This window comes from Triticum dicoccoides, chromosome 3A, assembly GCF_002162155.2.
Source record: "Triticum dicoccoides isolate Atlit2015 ecotype Zavitan chromosome 3A, WEW_v2.0, whole genome shotgun sequence".
Taxonomy (NCBI): domain Eukaryota; kingdom Viridiplantae; phylum Streptophyta; class Magnoliopsida; order Poales; family Poaceae; genus Triticum; species Triticum dicoccoides.
Genome location: NC_041384.1, coordinates 311068870 through 311074859, shown reverse-complemented (window position 1 = coordinate 311074859; position 5990 = coordinate 311068870).

Sequence of the window (5990 nt, the reverse complement as noted above, 5' to 3'; positions counted from 1 at the left end):
TAATGGGTATAAAGTGATACACTGTTCATTACGGGCCAGTGTTACCACGGTTCGTTAATGGGCCGAGGGTTACTAAGGGCCTCATATGGTTCGAAAGACGTCATGGGCCATACATGGGTCGAAAGTTAAAATGGGCTGAAATTATATTGGACGACCCAGATGATGCTACAGGGCCTAATTCGGATAGGCCGTAAACGGGCCCTGGGTTAGCGGGCTGTAAATGGGCTATATGCGAACATGCCGTCAACAGGCTTGCCGTGGGCCGTCCTGCCAACTTTTGACCAAGTCAAACGGGCCGGCCTTTTCAGAGGAATGGTCCTCTGTTGGACCATGCCACGTGTCAACGTATCATAGGCGCTTTGGGTCCAATGAGTGGATGGCATCTGTCCCAACGGCGAGCTGACACGTGTTCCCTCCAGCCAATGATGATTTTACACGTGGAAAATCCCCATTGGTCGGGGCTGTTAACGGGTTATCGGATCCAAAACTGGACACGATAGCTTAACGGTGTTCCGTTATGGTGAATGCCACATGTCGGTTACCCTTGACGAAAGCACTTCTGTGACACGTGATTTATCGTCATGGAAGTGGACACTTCCGTGATGATAATTTTGGTAATGGCATGGAACACTTCTACGACAGCACAGGTATGACTATCTTGATTCTGTCATAAATTTGTCATGGATGTACATGCATGACAGAAAACGTGACCTACTGTGACAAACACGTATCATCACGGAAGTGTATTTTTTTGTAGTGCGAGTAAAGGCAGGGCACCCAACATCTAAAGGCAGGCACACGCCATCCTCGAGCGCAGGCCCGTCGAAGACGGGGCCATCACGCCCATTGGTCCGACGGTGGTCATCGCAGCATCGTTCCACGACGACGCGCGTGCCTCCCCTCCGCCTATCCTTCGAGGATCGCCGTTGGCCTGGACATACTCAAGGGTCAGAAGAGGCCATCAAGACGTCGTCGGGTTCTTGATTCTGCGGCTCCGCACTAATTGCCGTGGGGGGGGGGCTGCACAGTGGGGGTGTCCCCTTTAGCAGCGCGAGCCGTTGTTGTCGCTTGGGGAGGCCGCGGCGGGCCAGCTCGCTATGAGCCCCCAGCCTCGGCGAAGCCAATCAGACTCTGAATGGTGGCTCTCCATTCATCCATCTGATCGGCCGCCGACGGGAACCTCAACAGCAGATGGGCCTGCGCCATGGCCTCCGTAGCAGTGCTTGGCATTGGTGATGATGATGTAGATCGTACTATCCCCCGGCTTCTGACGGTGCCGGTGGTGACTGTGTTGTGTCCTCGCTGTTGCGAGCCTGCCACTCGGATGGCGTGATGACACGGTGAAGGCGCTTGGGGGCCAGTGGCTCCATTGGGCAAAGTGGTCAGGTCAACCCGCTCCGGGGGAGGCGTGCGTCCTGCGTTGTGCCCACGGCGGGGGTGGCCGGAGGGTGGTGATTCGCCCTAGACTAGGTGCCACCACTATGGCTGTGCCCTTCGGCGAGGGGAAGAGGTACATATGGAATAACCCATTTGTTCATACCTCGCGAAGCATGACCACTGGGATGTTGCTGATGCTGCCCTCCTTCGGTGTCTCCCGCTCTTGCTTCAGCCGTGGGGGAGGTGGAGACAACGCCACCTGCACCGGCCGCGTCCCCCGCAGTGCCCATATCCTCATATGCCTCCGCATTCCCCGTGGTGTTGGCGGCTGCAGGTGGTGGAGCCTTCGAGGTGGACGGGTGAGTTGCAACACCGGGTTTCTTCTTGTGTGCCATAGTTGATGGAGCCGTCGACGATGAAGATGGCGATGAAGATGACGCATTGCTCACGCTTTCTGGTTCGCGCAAGTGATCTCCCCTACCTGGTGCGCCAAAGATGTCGTAGGAAACCAAGGCCACCTATGGTACCAAGAATTCCTTTCTGGTTCGGCGGGCGGACGGCATGTTGCACAAAGAGCAGAGGAGCATGGAACAGCACGACAGATATCACAAGGGCAGTCTTTACCCAGGTTTGGGCCGCCGTGAGGCGTAAAACCCTACTATTTCTTTGGTGGATTGATGGTGGAAAAATGGTGGTGAGCGTTGCATGCTCGCCCGGCAGGGTTTGCCTCTGGGTGAGAACGGCTATGCGCGTATGAGTATGTGAGGGTGTGGCTTAGCCAACCCTTTCTACGGTTGCCTTGGGCCTCCTTTTATCGATAAAGGGGTCACCAGAGTGGCAAATTAGTCATTATACATTGATTAGATAGTGAATAATGCTATCATACCTAACTTTGCAGGCTGACAGAGTGCATTAAATGCGTCGCTTAATGTCACATCCTAGCTTGCCCGGCAGGCCCTGCCGGGTTGTTTTGATAGCTTCACGCCTGCTTGCTCGACATGTCGCAGGACGGGTGTTGCTTGGAGGTATTTTCTATAGGAAGTGACTGCCATGTGGCGAATAGTAGCCACTTAGTCACTTTGTAGCTTGACACCGCACTGATCGATGACGTGCGTTGTGATGAGGTGGTGCGGTGGGGTGATTCTGCCTCAGTAAGCCCCGGTAGGACTGCCGGGATGACCTGAAGGCTTGCTTCCAGGGTTAACCCCATCCTTGCCAGGCTCGCTTGCCCGGCAAGGGAGGTTTTTCCCTTAGCAGTAACTTGCTCTTCTGGTTCTTCTTGTGCTGCACGTCGGTCCTTTGAAGGACTCATCCCTTGTGCTTCAGTCTGACCTTGGCACTGCGATCTTGTTCTCATGCATGTGCACAGTCTGGGCAACGGATCTAGGTTTTGTTGCACCGACAATGCTATAGCCAGCGTTCTGAAGCTTTTGCAAGTAGACATGTGGCAGGCTATGGTCCTGCAGAGAAATCAACAATATACAAGTCTCATCTCCTAAAGCCTTCTAAGACTTTGGATTTGTCAGGTTCCATGAGTATGTGCAACAATATTTGCCAAAGATGACAACCATATCAAGATCACAAAGCATTGAGACAGACATGAGGTTGAATCCTAGGGACTCGACAAGCATGACTTTGTCCATGTGTCGATCCTTTGAGGTAGCAACACTACCTAGACCCAATACCTTGCTTTTTCCTTTGTGAGCGTAGGTGATATCCTTCAGATGCGATGGAGATATAGCAGAGTCCATCAGTAGGTTCTTGTCACCGGTCATGTGATTTTTACATCCACTGTCGAGGACCCACTTAGTTGCTTTGAGAGATTCATCCTACAGATGAATTAGTGCATCTTACGAACTCATATACTTCAGAGTGAAGAATATGACATCAAATTCATCAGATAGAATTTCATCAAATAATGCAACAGATATAGCAGTATTAGGACGTGAGAAATGAGTAATTCATTTCTTCATGATTAGCTTGCGTCCTTTCAAGCACTCTCAGGTCTCCAACAAATTCTTCAGCCGTTCAAGTTCGTCTAGAGACCTGACCCTGCATAAGTGATTAGTTCTTTTTCTTCACCACGCACATCTGGAGGGATGGCAAAGAGTTCATCATTCTGCGAGCTCCATAATAGAATGGTGGCATTGAAGCTAGTGCACTTCGTTTCACATAAGAGGGTTAGAGTATGCATATGAATAAGCAGAGAAATTCTTCGAGGACTTATGAACATGATGATTTGAAGAATAATACACATATTCACTACTCTTAGAGCTTCCCTGCGAAAAAGATGCATTAGCATGATGATTCTCATATGAGCAATTTGGTCCATGTGAGGACTTTGATCCATATGAAGACTTTGGTCCATATAAAGAATTTGATCTGGGGTTCCTATTCTTCACAGGTGGTGTCATGAGGACATTCACCTGAAGACTTTTAAGGCACCTTTTGGGAACCCAGATTTTCTTCATAGGAGGACTATTCCTGCAGTTAGTTCCAACATATCTAGCAAATACTTCATCATTCTGATTTTTGAACAGCTTATAGTTGGAGTCAAATGACTCATTAGATGAATATGAAGATTCACATGTAAAGCCAGATAAAGTGGATGGATCTACAGGAGGTCCTTTTGCAGCAACCCATGTGGTTTTGGGTTACTGCTCAGGTTTCCAGTAGGACCCATCCGCATTGAGTTTCCTCTCAAATGCAATACCCTCTTTCCTAGGGTTCATGTTGAGGATCTGCGTCTTAAACACATCACAAAGAACCGGATGCCCTTTGAGGCTTTTATACATGCCTGTCACATACAATTCCTTCAGCCCTGCAATTTTGTTAGTGATGCTTGTGGTATCCTCAGATGAGGAATTTGTGACCACAGAAATAGTTGAAGAATTTGCAGCAATAGAAGCATTTGAACTTTTAGGTGAATAATTAGCAGATTCTCGTTCAATGCATTTCAAACATGGTGGAATGAATTCTTCCTGAGCGGAACTGATCTATTGAGCAAGCAAAGAATCATTTTCCCTTTGAAGATCATCATGACTCACCCTTAGTTTCTCAAGATCTTGCTTTCTTTGAAGAAATTCATAAGAAAGCTTCTCATGATCGGCTAAGAGTGTTTCATGACGACCTTGAAGGTTATGAAACTTAGACTGTAGTCATTGAAGATTATCAGTCAGAGTTTGAGCTTGATTCATTTCCTCACCCAACAGGTCATTGCTTTTGTCTAGCAAATTTTGAATCCTTTCCAAAGCCTTTTGTTGTTTAGTGGCAATATTAGCAATCTTGGTATAGCTAGGTTTGAGGTTTTCATCATATTCACCTTGACTTGATTCAGAGGAGGGATATTTGAGTACCTTGGCACCTTTTGCCATGAAGCAATCGATGGGAGCATAGTCATCGTCGCCATCGTCAGCGGTGTTGGTGTTGCCATGTTCCTCAGTGTTTAAGAAGGACTTGCGGACGAAAGTAGTAGCGAGAACTAGGCTCGTCACACCAGAGTCTGACTCCTTAGATCCTCATCTTCCTCATTTTTCTCAGATTCAGCTTCAGAGTCCATTTCCTTTCCGATCAATGCCCGAGCCTATCTGGAACTGCTCTTCTTGTGAGATTAATACTTTGAAGATTTTGATGATGAGGACTTTGAAGATTTCTTCTTTTTCTTCGAGTCATCTGAACTGTCATTCTTGTACTTCCTCTTCTTTGAATCCTTCAGCCACTAAGGACAATCATCCATGTACTGACCAAGCTTTTTTACATTTGCGGCAAGTCCTTTTCTTGTAATTGCGGGATGAAGAATCTGATGTCAAGTCATCACCTCTTGAAGATTTTCCAATAAGGCCACGTCTTGAGAACTTCTGGAATTTCCTCACGAGCATTGCTAGCTGCTGGCTTAGTTCTTTAGGATCACCAAGGCTGCTACTAGAATCTTCCCATTCGGATGAGGAAATTGTTGGGTAATGCAGAAATTTCAAAAAAATTCCTACGCACACGCAAGATCTATCATGGAGATGCATAGCAATGAGAGGGGAAGAGTGTTGTCCACATACCCTTATAGACCGTAAGCGGAAGTGTTATGTAACGCCCTCGATGCGGCTATATCTCCTATGTGTCGAAGCACGACTTAGAGGCATAACCGCATTGAAAGCAATGTCGCAAGTAAGGTAATCTTCACAACAACCCATGTAAATAAATAATAGGGGAAAATGATACATAGTTTGCTTACACTCGCCACGTCACACAAATACATGAATAACATTACAATCATCCAATACACTCATGGTCCGACTATGGTACCAAAAGAAAGATCAACCCCCACATGCGACATGGTCCCCTATCGCCCCAACTGGGCACCACTACTGATCATTTGGGAAAGACACATAGTAACGGCGAGAGTCTTCATCGAACTCCCACTTGAGCTCAAGCGCATCGTTTGTAACGGTATCATCGGTCCCTGCATCTGGCTTGGAAGTAATCTGTGAGTCACGAGAACTCAGCAATCTCGCACCCTCGCGATCAAGACTATTTATCCTTATCGGTAAGACAAGGTATGATGTGGAGCTGCAGCAAGCGACTAGCATATATGGTGGCTAACCTATTCGCAAAAGAGAGTG